The sequence below is a fragment of the Schistocerca americana genome, chromosome 10, assembly GCF_021461395.2.
Source record: "Schistocerca americana isolate TAMUIC-IGC-003095 chromosome 10, iqSchAmer2.1, whole genome shotgun sequence".
NCBI classification, from domain to species: domain Eukaryota; kingdom Metazoa; phylum Arthropoda; class Insecta; order Orthoptera; family Acrididae; genus Schistocerca; species Schistocerca americana.
In genome coordinates this window covers 33,035,434-33,048,724 of record NC_060128.1, presented here as the reverse complement: position 1 = coordinate 33,048,724, position 13,291 = coordinate 33,035,434, and positions in this window count along the sequence as shown.

The following is a 13,291-nucleotide window of genomic DNA, read 5'->3' as shown; positions in this document are numbered from 1 at the left end:
CATACAGTAAACCTGAAGTGATGCATCGGAAACTAATACTGGACTCACAGGAGAGGTTCAAATCCTATAAAGTTAGATCGTCAGTCCTCTTGTACTTAAGTCGGTATTGTGCCTTTTATATTAAATTCGGAATCAGTTTCTGTGTTCCATCGTCAATAAGAAGGTCCAAGGGATACAGTAAACCTGACGTGAAGCATCGGAATCTATAACTGGACTAACAGGAGAGGTTTAAATCATAGAAAGTTAGAGTATCAGTCCCCTTGTACTTAAGTCGTCATTGTGCCTTTTGTAATAAATTCGGATGCAATTTCCGTGTTTCATCGTCAATAAGAAGGTCCAAGGGATACAGTAAACCTGAAGTGAAGCATCGGAATCTAAAACTGGACTCACAGGAGGGGTTCAAATCATAGAAAGTTAGAGTGTCAGTCCTCTTGTACTTAAGTCGGCATTGTGCCTTTTGTATTAAATTCGGATGCAATTTCTATGTTTCATCGTCAATAAGAAGGTCCAAGGGATACAGTAAACCTGAAGTGAAGCATCGGAATCTAAAACTCGAATTACAGGAGAGGTTTAAATCATAGAAAGTTAGTGTGTCAGTCCGCTTGTACCTAAGTCGGCATTGTGCCTTTTGTATTAAATTCGGATGCAATTTCTGTGTTTCATCGTCAATAAGAAGGTCCAAGGGATACAGTAAACCTGAAGTGAAGAATCTGAATCTAAAACTGGACTCACAGGAGAAGTTCAAATCAAAGAAAAATAGAGTGTCGGTACTCTTGTACTTAAGTCGGTACTGTGCCTTCTATATTAAATTCGGATGCAATTTCTGTGTTTCATCGACAACAAGAAGGTCCATGGGATACAGTAAACATGAAGTGAAGCATCGGAATCTAAAACTGGACTCACAGGAGAGGTTCAAATCGTCGAGAGTTAGAGTGTCAGTCCTCTTGTACTTAAGTCGTCATTGTGCCTTTTGTATTAAATTCGGATGCTATTTATGTGTTTCATCGTCAATAAGACGGTCCAAGGGATACAGTAAACCTGAAGTGAAGCATCGGAATCTAAAACTCTAATTACAGGAGAGGTTTAAATCATAGAAAGTTAGTGTGTCAGTCCGCTTGTACCTAAGTCGGCATTGTGCCTTTTGTATTAAATTCGGATGCAATTTCTGTGTTTCATCGTCAATAATCAGGTCCAAGGGATACAGTAAACCTGAAGTGAAGCATCAGAATCTAAAACTGGACTCACAGGAGAGGTTCAAATCATAGAGAGTTAGAGTTTGAGTCCTTTTGTACTTAAGTCGGCATTGTGCCTTTTGTATTAATTTCTAATGCAATTTCTGTGTTTCATCGACAACAAGAAGGTCCATGGGATACAGTAAACATGAAGTGAAGCATCGGAATCTAAAACTGGACTCACAGCAGAGGTTCAAATCATAGAGAGTTAGAGTGTTAGCCCACTTGTACTTAAGTCCGCATTGTGCCTTTTGTACTAAATTTGGATGCAATTTCTGTGTTTTATCGTCAAAAAGAACGTCCAAGGAAACAGTAAACCTGAGGTGAGGCATCGGAATCTAAAACTGGACCCACAGGAGAGGTTCAAATCATAATAAAAGTTAGAGTGTCAGTCCGCTTGTACTTAAGTCGGCATTGTGCCTTTTGTCTTAAATTCGGATGCAATTTCTGTGTTCCATCGTCAATAAGAAGTTCCAAGGTGAACAGTAAACCTCAAGTGAAGCATCGGAATCCAAAACTGGACTCACAGGAGAGGTTCAAATCATAGAAGGTTAGAGTGTCAGTCCTCTTGTACATAAGTCGGTATTGTGCCTTTTGTATTAAATTCGGATGCAATTTCTGTGTTTCATCGTCAATACGAAGGTCCAAGGGATACAGTAAACCTGAAGTGAAGCATCGGAATCTAAATCTGGACCCACAGGAGGGGTTCAAATCAAAGTAAGTTAAAGTGTCAGTCCTCTTGTACTTGAGTCGGCATTGTGCCTTTTGTATAAAATTCGGATGTAATTTCTGTGTTTCATCGTCAATAAGAAGGTCCAAGGGATACAGTAAACCTGAAATGAAGCATCGGAATCTAAAACTGGACTCACAGGAGAGGTTCAAATAATCGAAATTTAGAGTGTCAGTCCTCTCGTACTTAAGTCGGCATTGTGCCTTTTGTATTGAATTTTGTTTCAATTTCTGTGTTTCATCGTCAATAAGAAGGTCCAAGGGATACAGTATACCTGAAGTGAAGCGTCGGAATCTAAAACTGGACTCACAGGGGAGGTTCAAATCATAGAAAATTTGAGTGTCAGACCTCTTGTACTTAAGTCAGCATTGTGCCTTTTGTATTAAATTCGGATGCAATTTCTGTGTTTCATCGTCAATAAGTAGGTCCAAGGGATACAGTAAACCTGAAGTGAAGCATCGGAATCTGAAACTGAACTCACAGAAGAGGTTCTAATAATCGAAAATTAGGGTGTCAGTCCTCTTGTACTTAAGTCGGCATTGTGCCTTTTGTATTAATTTCGGATGCAATTTCTGTGTTTCATCGTCAATAAGAAGAACCAAGGGATACAGTAAATCTGAAGTGAAGCATCGGAATCTAAAACTGTACTCACAGGAGGGGTTCAAATCATAGAGAGTTAGAATGTCAGTCCTCTTGTATTTAAGTCGTCATTGTGCCTTTTGCATTAAATTCGGATGCAACTTATGTGTTTCATCGTCAATAAGACGGTCCAACTGATACAGTAAACCTGAAGTGAAGCATCGGAATCTAAAACTCGACTTACACGAGAGGTTCAAATCATAGAAAGTTAGAGTGTCAGCAAGCTTGTACTTAAGTCGGCATTGTGCCTTTTGTATTAAATTCGGATGCAATTTCTGTGTTTCATCGTCAATAAGAAATTCCAATGTATACAGTAAACCTGAAGTGAAGCATCGGAATCTAAAACTGGACTCACAAGACAGGTTCAAATCATAGAAAGTTAGAGTATCAGACCGCTTGTACTTAAATCGGCATTCTGAGTTTTGTATTAACTTCGGATGCAATTTCTGTGTTTCATCGTCAATAAGAAGATCCAAGGCATACAGTAAACCTGAAGTGATGCATCGGAATCTAATACTGGACTCACAGGAGAGGTTCAAATCCTATAAAGTTAGAGTGTCAGTCCTCTTGTACTTAGGACGGTATTGTGCCGTTTATATTAAATTCGGAATCAATTTCTGTGTTCCATCGTCAATAAGAAGGTCCAGGGGATACAGTAAACCTGACGTGAAGCATCGGAATCTAAAACTGGACTCACAGGAGAGGTTCAAATCAAAGAAAGTTAGTGTGTCAGTACCCTTGTACTAAAGTCGGTATTGTGCCTTTTGTTTTAAATTCGGATGCAATTTCTGTGTTTCATCGTCAATAATCAGGTCCAAGGGATACAGTAAACCTGAAGTGAAGCATCGGAATCTAAAACTGGACTCACAGGAGAGGTTCAAATCATAGAGAGTTAGGGTGTGAGTCCTTTTGTACTTAAGTCGGCGTTGTGCTTTTGTATTAATTTCGGATACAATTTCTGTGTTTCATCGTCAACAAGAAGGTCCAAGGGATACAGTAAACCTGAAGTGAAGCATCGGAATCTAAAACTGGTCTCACAGGAGAGGTTCAAATCATAGAAAGTTAGAGTGTCAGTCCTCTTGTACTTAAGTCGGCATTGTGCCTTTTGTACTATATTCGGATGCAATTTCTACGTTTCATCGTCAATAAGAAGGTCCAAGGGATACAGTAAACCTCAAGTGAAGCATCAGAGTCTAAAACTGGACTCACAGGAGAGGCTGAAATCATAGAGAGTTACTGTGTCAGTCCTCTTGTACTTAAGTCGGCATTGTGCTTTATGTATTAAATTCGGATCCAATTTCTGTGTTTCATCGTCAATAAGAAGGTCCAAGGGATACAGTAAACCTGAAGTGAAGAATCTGAATCTAAAACTGGACTCACAGGAGAAGTTCAAATCAAAGAAAAATAGAGTGTCGGTACTCTTGTACTTAAGTCGGTACTGTGCCTTCTATATTAAATTCGGATGCAATTTCTGTGTTTCACCGTCAATAATCAAGTCCAAGGGATACAGTAAACCTGAAGTGAAGCATCGGAATCTAAAATTGGACTCACAGGAGAGGTTCAAATCATAGAGAGTTAGAGTTTGAGTCCTTTTGTACTTAAGTCGGCATTGTGCCTTTTGTATTAATTTCGGATGCAATTTCTGTGTTTCATCGACGTCAAGAAGGTCCATGGGATACAGTAAACATGAAGTGAAGCATCGGAATCTAAAACTGGACTCACAGGAGAGGTTCAAATCATAGAAAGTTAGAGAGTCAGTCCTCATGTACTTTAGTCGACATTGTGCCTTATAATTAAATTCGGATGCAATTTCTATGTTTCATCGTCAATAAGAAGGTCCAAGGGATACAGTAAACCTAAAGTGAAGCATCGGAGTCCAAAACTGGACTAACAGGAGGGGTTCAAATCATAGAGAGTTAGAGTGTCAGTCCTCTTGTACTTAAGTCCGCATTGTGCCTTTTGTATTATATTTGGATACAATTTCAGTGTTTTATCGTCAATAAGAACGTCCAAGGAAACAGTAAACCTCAAGTGAGGCATTGGAATCTAAAACTGGACTCACAGGAGAGGTTCAAATCATAATTAAAGTTAGAGTGTCAGTCCTCTTGTACTTAAGTCGGCATTGTGCCTTTTGTATTAAATTCGAATCCAATTTCTGTGTTTCATCGTCAATAAGAAGGTCCAAGGGATACAGTAAACCCGAAGTGAAGCATCGAGATCTAAAACTGGACTCACAGGAGAGGTTCAAATCATAGAGAGTTAGAGTATCAGTCCCCTTGTACTTAAGTCGTCATTGTGCCTTTTGTAATAAATTCGGATGCAATTTCTGTGTTTCATCGTCAATAAGAAGGTCCAAGGGATACAGTAAACCTGAAGTGAAGCATCGGAATCTAAAACTGGACTCACAGGAGGGGTTCAAATCATAGAAAGTTAGAGTGTCAGTCCTCTTGTACTTAAGTCGGCATTGTGGCTTTTGTATTAAATTCGGATGCAATTTCTATGTTTCATCGTCAATAAGAAGGTCCAAGGGATACAGTAAACCTGAAGTGAAGCATCGGAATCTAAAACTCGAATTACAGGAGAGGTTTAAATCATAGAAAGTTAGTGTGTCAGTCCGCTTGTACCTAAGTCGGCATTGTGCCTTTTGTATTAAATTCGGATGCAATTTCTGTGTTTCATCGTCAATAAGAAGGACCAAGGGATACAGTAAACCTGAAGTAAAGAATCTGAATCTAAAACTGGACTCACAGGAGAAGTTCAAATCAAAGAAAAATAGAATGTCGGTACTCTTGTACTTAAGTCGGTACTGTGCCTTCTATATTAAATTCGGATGCAATTTCTGTGTTTCATCGACAACAAGAAGGTCCATGGGATACAGTAAACATGAAGTGAAGCATCGGAATCTAAAACTGGACTCACAGGAGAGGTTCAAATCGTCGAGAGTTAGAGTGTCAGTCCTCTTGTACTTAAGTCGTCATTGTGCCTTTTGTATTAAATTCGGATGCTATTTATGTGTTTCATCGTCAATAAGACGGTCCAAGGGATACAGTAAACCTGAAGTGAAGCATCGGAATCTAAAACTCGAATTACAGGAGAGGTTTAAATCATAGAAAGTTAGTGTGTCTGTCCGCTTGTACCTAAGTCGGCATTGTGCCTTTTGTATTAAATTCGGATGCAATTTCTGTGTTTCATCGTCAATAATCAGGTCCAAGGGATACAGTAAACCTGAAGTGAAGCATCGGAATCTAAAACTGGACTCACAGGAGAGGTTCAAATCATAGAGAGTTAGAGTTTGAGTCCTTTTGTACTTAAGTCGGCATTGTGCCTTTTGTATTAATTTCTAATGCAATTTCTGTGTTTCATCGACAACAAGAAGGTCCATGGGATACAGTAAACATGAAGTGAAGCATCGGAATCTAAAACTGGACTCACAGGAGAGGTTCGAATCATAGAGAGTTAGAGTGTTAGCCCACTTGTACTTAAGTCCGCATTGTGCCTTTTGTACTAAATTTGGATGCAATTTCTGTGTTTTATCGTCAAAATGAACGTCCAAGGAAACAGTAAACCTGAGGTGAGGCATCGGAATCTAAAACTGGACCCACAGGAGATGTTCAAATCATAATAAAAGTTAGAGTGTCAGTCCGCTTGTACTTAAGTCGGCATTGTGCCTTTTGTATTAAATTCGGATGCAATTTCTGTGTTCCATCGTCAATAAGAAGTTCCAAGGTGAACAGTAAACCTCAAGTGAAGCATCGGAATCCAAAACTGGACTCACAGGAGAGGTTCAAATCATAGAAGGTTAGAGTGTCAGTCCTCTTGTACATAAGTCGGTGTTGTGCCTTTTGTATTAAATTCGGATGCAATTTCTGTGTTTCATCGTCAATAAGAAGGTCCAAGGGATACAGTAAACCTGAAGTGAAGCATCGGAATCTAAAACTGGACTCACAGGAGGGGTTCAAATCATAGAAAGTTAGAGTGTCAGTCCTCTTGTACTTAAGTCGGCATTGTGCCTTTTGTATTAAATTCGGATGCAATTTCTATGTTTCATCGTCAATAAGAAGGTCCAAGGGATACAGTAAACCTGAAGTGAAGCATCGGAATCTAAAACTCGAATTACAGGAGAGGTTTAAATCATAGAAAGTTAGTGTGTCAGTCCGCTTGTACCTAAGTCGGCATTGTGCCTTTTGTATTAAATTCGGATGCAATTTCTGTGTTTCATCGTCAATAAGAAGGACCAAGGGATACAGTAAACCTGAAGTAAAGAATCTGAATCTAAAACTGGACTCACAGGAGAAGTTCAAATCAAAGAAAAATAGAGTGTCGGTACTCTTGTACTTAAGTCGGTACTGTGCCTTCTATATTAAATTCGGATGCAATTTCTGTGTTTCATCGACAACAAGAAGGTCCATGGGATACAGTAAACATGAAGTGAAGCATCGGAATCTAAAACTGGACTCACAGGAGAGGTTCAAATCGTCGAGAGTTAGAGTGTCAGTCCTCTTGTACTTAAGTCGTCATTGTGCCTTTTGTATTAAATTCGGATGCTATTTATGTGTTTCATCGTCAATAAGACGGTCCAAGGGATACAGTAAACCTGAAGTGAAGCATCGGAATCTAAAACTCGAATTACAGGAGAGGTTTAAATCATAGAAAGTTAGTGTGTCAGTCCGCTTGTACCTAAGTCGGCATTGTGCCTTTTGTATTAAATTCGGATGCAATTTCTGTGTTTCATCGTCAATAATCAGGTCCAAGGGATACAGTAAACCTGAAGTGAAGCATCGGAATCTAAAACTGGACTCACAGGAGAGGTTCAAATCATAGAGAGTTAGAGTTTGAGTCCTTTTGTACTTAAGTCGGCATTGTGCCTTTTGTATTAATTTCGGATGCAATTTCTGTGTTTCATCGACAACAAGAAGGTCCATGGGATACAGTAAACATGAAGTGAAGCATCGGAATCTAAAACTGGACTCACAGGAGAGGTTCAAATCATAGAAAATTAGAGAGTCAGTCCTCATGTACTTTAGTCGACATTGTGCCTTTTGTATTAAATTCGGATGCAATTTCTATGTTTCATCGTCAATAAGAAGGTCCAAGGGATACAGTAAACCTAAAGTGAAGCATCGGAGTCCAAAACTGGACTAACAGGAGGGGTTCAAATCATAGAGAGTTAGAGTGTCAGTCCTCTTGTACTTAAGTCCGCATTGTGCCTTTTGTATTATATTTGGATGCAATTTCAGTGTTTTATCGTCAATAAGAACGTCCAAGGAAACAGTAAACCTCAAGTGAGGCATTGGAATCTAAAACTGGACTCACAGGAGAGGTTCAAATCATAATTAAAGTTAGAGTGTCAGTCCTCTTGTACTTAAGTCGGCATTGTGCCTTTTGTATTAAATTCGAATCCAATTTCTGTGTTTCATCGTCAATAAGAAGGTCCAAGGGATACAGTAAACCCGAAGTGAAGCATCGAGATCTAAAACTGGACTCACAGGAGAGGTTCAAATCATAGAGAGTTAGAGTGTCAGTCCTCTTGTACTTAAGTCGGTATTGTGCCTTTTGTATTAAATTCGGATGCAATTTCTGTGTTTCATCGTCAATAAGAAGGTCCAGGGGATACAGTAAACCTGAAGTGAAGCATCGGAATCTAAAACTGGTCTCACAGGAGAGGTTCAAATCAAAGAAAGTTAGTGTGTCAGTACCCTTGTACTAAAGTCTGTATTGTGCCTTTTGTATTAAATTCGGATGCAATTTCTGTGTTTCATCGTCAATAATCAGGTCCAAGGGATACAGTAAACCTGAAGTGAAGCATCGGAATCTAAACCTGGACTCACAGGAGAGGTTCAAATCATAGAGAGTTAGGGTGTGAGTCCTTTTGTACTTAATTCGGCATTGTGCCTTTTGTATTAATTTCGGATACAATTTCTGTGTTTCATCGTCAACATGAAGGTCCAAGGGATACAGTAAACCTGAAGTGAAGCATCGGAATCTAAAACTGGTCTCACAGGAGAGGTTCAAATCATAGAAAGTTATAGTGTCAGTCCTCTTGTACTTAAGTCGGCATTGTGCCTTTTGTATTATATTCGGATGCAATTTCTATGTTTCATCGTCAATAAGAAGGTCCAAGGGATACAGTAAACCTCAAGTGAAGCATCAGAGTCTAAAACTGGACTCACAGGAGAGGCTGAAATCATAGAGAGTTACTGTGTCAGTCCTCTTGTACTTAAGTCGGCATTGTGCCTTATGTATTAAATTCGGATCCAATTTCTGTGTTTCATCGTCAATAAGAAAGTCCAAGGGATACAGTAAACCTGAAGTAAAGCATCGGAATCTAAAACTGGACTCACAGGAGAGGTTCAAATCAAAGAGAGTTAGAGTGTCAGTCCTCTTGTACTTAATTCGGCATTTTGCCTTTTGTATTAAATTCAGATGCAATTTATGTGTTTCATCTTCAATAACAAGGTCCAAGGGATACAGTAAACCGGAAGTGAAGCATCGGAATCTAAAACTGGACTCACAGGAGAGGTTCAAATCATAGAGAGTTAGGGTGTTAGTCCTCTTGTACTTAAGTCCGCATTGTGCCCTTTGTATTAAATTCGGATGCAATTTATGTGTTTCATCGTCTATAAGAAGGTCCAAGGGATACAGTAAACCGGAAGTGAAGCATCGGAATCTAAAACTGGACTTAGAGGAGAGGTCCAAATCATTAAAAGTTATATAATCAGTCCGCTTGTACTTAAGTCGGAATTATGCTTTTGTATTAAATACGGATGCAATTTCTGTGTTCCATCGTCAAGAAGAGGTTCCAAGGTATACAGAAAGCCTGAAGTGAAGCATCGGCATCTAAAAATGGACTAACAAGAGAGGTTCAAATCATAGACAGTTAGAGTGTCAGTCCTCCTGTACTTAAGTCCGCATTGCGCCTTTTGTATTAAATTTGGATGCAATTTCTGTGTTTCATCGTCAATAAGAACGTCCAAGGGAACAGTAAACCTGAAGTGAAGCATCGGAATTTAAAACTGGACTCACAGGAGAGGTTCAAATCATAATAAAAGTTAGAGTGTCAGTCCTCTTTTACTTAAGTCGGCATTGTGCCTTTTGTATTAAATTCGGATCCAATTTCTGTGTTTCATCGTCAATAAGAAGTCCAAGGGATACAGTTAACCTGAAGTGAAGCATCGGAATCTAAAACTGGACTCACAGGAGAGGTTCAAATCATAGAGAGTTAGAGTGTCAGTCCTCTTGTACTTAAGTCGGCATTGTGCCTTTTATATTAAATTCGGATGCAATATATGTGTTTCATCGTCAATAAGAAGGTCCAAGGGATACAGTAAACCGGAAGTGAAGCATCGGAATCTAAAACTGGAATTACAGGAGAGGTCCAAATCATTGAAAGTTAGATAATCAGTCCGCTTGTACTTAAGTCGGAATTATGCCTTTTGTATTAAATTCGGATGCAATTTCTGTGTTCCATCGTCAAGAAGAAGTTCCAAGGGATACAGTAAACCTGAAGTGAAGCATCGGAATCTATAACTGGACTCACAGGAGAGGTTCAAATCAAAGAAAGTTAGAGTGTCAGTCCTCTTGTACTTAAGTCGGTGTTTTGCCTTTTGTATTAAATTCGGATTTAGTATCTGTGTTTCATCGTCAATAAGAAGGTCCAAGGGATACAGTAAACCTGAAGTGAAGCATCGGAATGTTTAACTGGACTCACAGGAGAGGTTCAAATCAGAGAAAGTTAGAGAGACAGTCCCCTTGTACTTAAGTCGGCATTCTGTCTTTTGTTTTAAATTCGGATGCAATTTCTGTGTTTCATCGTCAATAATCAGGTCCAAGGGATACAGTAAACCTGAAGTGAAGCATCGGAATCTAAAACTGGACTCACAGGAGAGGTTCAAATCATAGTGAGTTAGAGTTTGAGTCCTTTTGTACTTAAGTCGGCATTGTGCCTTTTGTATTAATTTCGGATGCAATTTCTGTGTTTCATCGACAACAAGAAGGTTCAAGGGATACAGTAAACATGAAGTGAAGCATCGGAATCTAAAACTGGACTCACAGGAGAGGTTCAAATCATAGAAAGTTAGAGAGTCAGTCCTCATGTACTTTAGTCGACATTGTGCTTTTTGTATTAAATTCGGATGCAATTTCTATGTTTCATCGTCAATAAGAAGGTCCAAGGGATACAGTAAACCTAAAGTGAAGCATCGGAGTCCAAAACTGGACTAACAGGAGGGGTTTAAATCATAGAGAGTTAGAGTGTCAGTCCTCTTGTACTTAAGTCCGCATTGTGCATTTGTATTATATTTGGAAGCAATTTCAGTGTTTTATCGTCAATAAGAACGTCCAAGGAAACAGTAAACCTCAAGTGAGGCATTGGAATCTAAAACTGGACTCACAGGAGAGGTTCAAATCATAATTAAAGTTAGAGTGTCAGTCCTCTTGTACTTAAGTCGGCATTGTGCCTTTTGTATTAAATTCGAATCCAATTTCTGTGTTTCATCGTCAATAAGAAGGTCCAAGGGATACAGTAAACCCGAAGTGAAGCATCGAGATCTAAAACTGGACTCACAGGAGAGGTTCAAATCATAGAGAGTTAGAGTGTCAGTCCTCTTGTACTTAAGTCGGTATTGTGCCTTTTGTATTAAATTCGGATGCAATTTCTGTGTTTCATCGTCAATAAGAAGGTCCAGGGGATACAGTAAACCTGAAGTGAAGCATCGGAATCTAAAACTGGACTCACAGGAGAGGTTCAAATCAAAGAAAGTTAGTGTGTCAGTACCCTTGTACTAAAGTCGGTATTGTGCCTTTTGTATTAAATTCGGATGCAATTTCTGTGTTTCATCGTCAATAATCAGGTCCAAGGGATACAGTAAACCTGAAGTGAAGCATCGGAATCTAAACCTGGACTCACAGGAGAGGTTCAAATCATAGAGAGTTAGGGTGTGAGTCCTTTTGTACTTAAGTCGGCATTGTGCCTTTTGTATTAATTTCGGATACAATTTCTGTGTTTCATCGTCAACAAGAAGGTCCAAGGGATACAGTAAACCTGAAGTGAAGCATCGGAATCTAAAACTTATCTCACAGGAGAGGTTCAAATCATAGAAAGTTAGAGTGTCAGTCCTCTTGTACTTAAGTCTTCATTGTGCCTTTTGTATTATATTCGGATGCAATTTCTATGTTTCATCGTCATAAGAAGGTCCAAGGGATACAGTAAACCTCAAGTGAAGCATCAGAGTCTAAAACTGGACTCACAGGAGAGGCTGAAATCATAGAGAGTTACTGTGTCAGTCCTCTTGTACTTAAGTCGGCATTGTGCCTTATGTATTAAATTCGGATCCAATTTCTGTGTTTCATCGTCAATAAGAAAGTCCAAGGGATACAGTAAACCTGAAGTAAAGCATCGGAATCTAAAACTGGACTCACAGGAGAGGTTCAAATCAAAGAGAGTTAGAGTGTCAGTCCTCTTGTACTTAATTCGGCATTTTGCCTTTTGTATTAAATTCAGATGCAATTTATGTGTTTCATCTTCAATAACAAGGTCCAAGGGATACAGTAAACCGGAAGTGAAGCATCGGAATCTAAAACTGGACTCACAGGAGAGGTTCAAATCATAGAGAGTTAGGGTGTTTGTCCTCTTGTACTTAAGTCCGCATTGTGCCCTTTGTATTAAATTCGGATGCAATTTATGTGTTTCATCGTCTATAAGAAGGTCCAAGGGATACAGTAAACCGGAAGTGAAGCATCGGAATCTAAAACTGGACTTAGAGGAGAGGTCCAAATCATTAAAAGTTATATAATCAGTCCGCTTGTACTTAAGTCGGAATTATGCTTTTGTAATAAATACGAATGCAATTTCTGTGTTCCATCGTCAAGAAGAGGTTCCAAGGTATACAGAAAACCTGAAGTGAAGCATCGGCATCTAAAAATGGACTAACAAGTGAAGTTCAAATCATAGACAGTTAGAGTGTCAGTCCTCCTGTACTTAAGTCCGCATTGCGCCTTTTGTATTAAATTTGGATGCAATTTCTGTGTTTCATCGTCAATAAGAACGTCCAAGGGAACAGTAAACCTGAAGTGAAGCATCGGAATTTAAAACTGGACTCACAGGAGAGGTTCAAATCATAATAAAAGTTAGAGTGTCAGTCCTCTTTTACTTAAGTCGGCATTGTGCCTTTTATATTAAATTCGGATGCAATTTATGTGTTTCATCGTCAATAAGAAGGTCCAAGGGATACAGTAAACCGGAAGTGAAGCATCGGAATCTAAAACTGGAATTACAGGAGAGGTCCAAATCATTGAAAGTTAGATAATCAGTCCGCTTGTACTTAAGTCGGAATTTTGCCTTTTGTATTAAATTCGGATGCAATTTCTGTGTTCCATCGTCAAGAAGAAGTTCCAAGGGATACAGTAAACCTGAAGTGAAGCATCGGAATCTATAACTGGACTCACAGGAGAGGTTCAAATCAAAGAAAGTTAGAGTGTCAGTCCTCTTGTACTTAAGTCGGTGTTTTGCCTTTTGTATTAAATTCGGATTTAGTATCTGTGTTTCATCGTCAAAAAGAAGGTCCAAGGGATACAATAAACCTGAAGTGAAGCATCGGAATGTTTAACTAGACTCACAGGAGAGGTTCAAATCAGAGAAAGTTAGAGAGACAGTCCCCTTGTACTTAAGTCGGCATTCTGTCTTTTGTTTTAA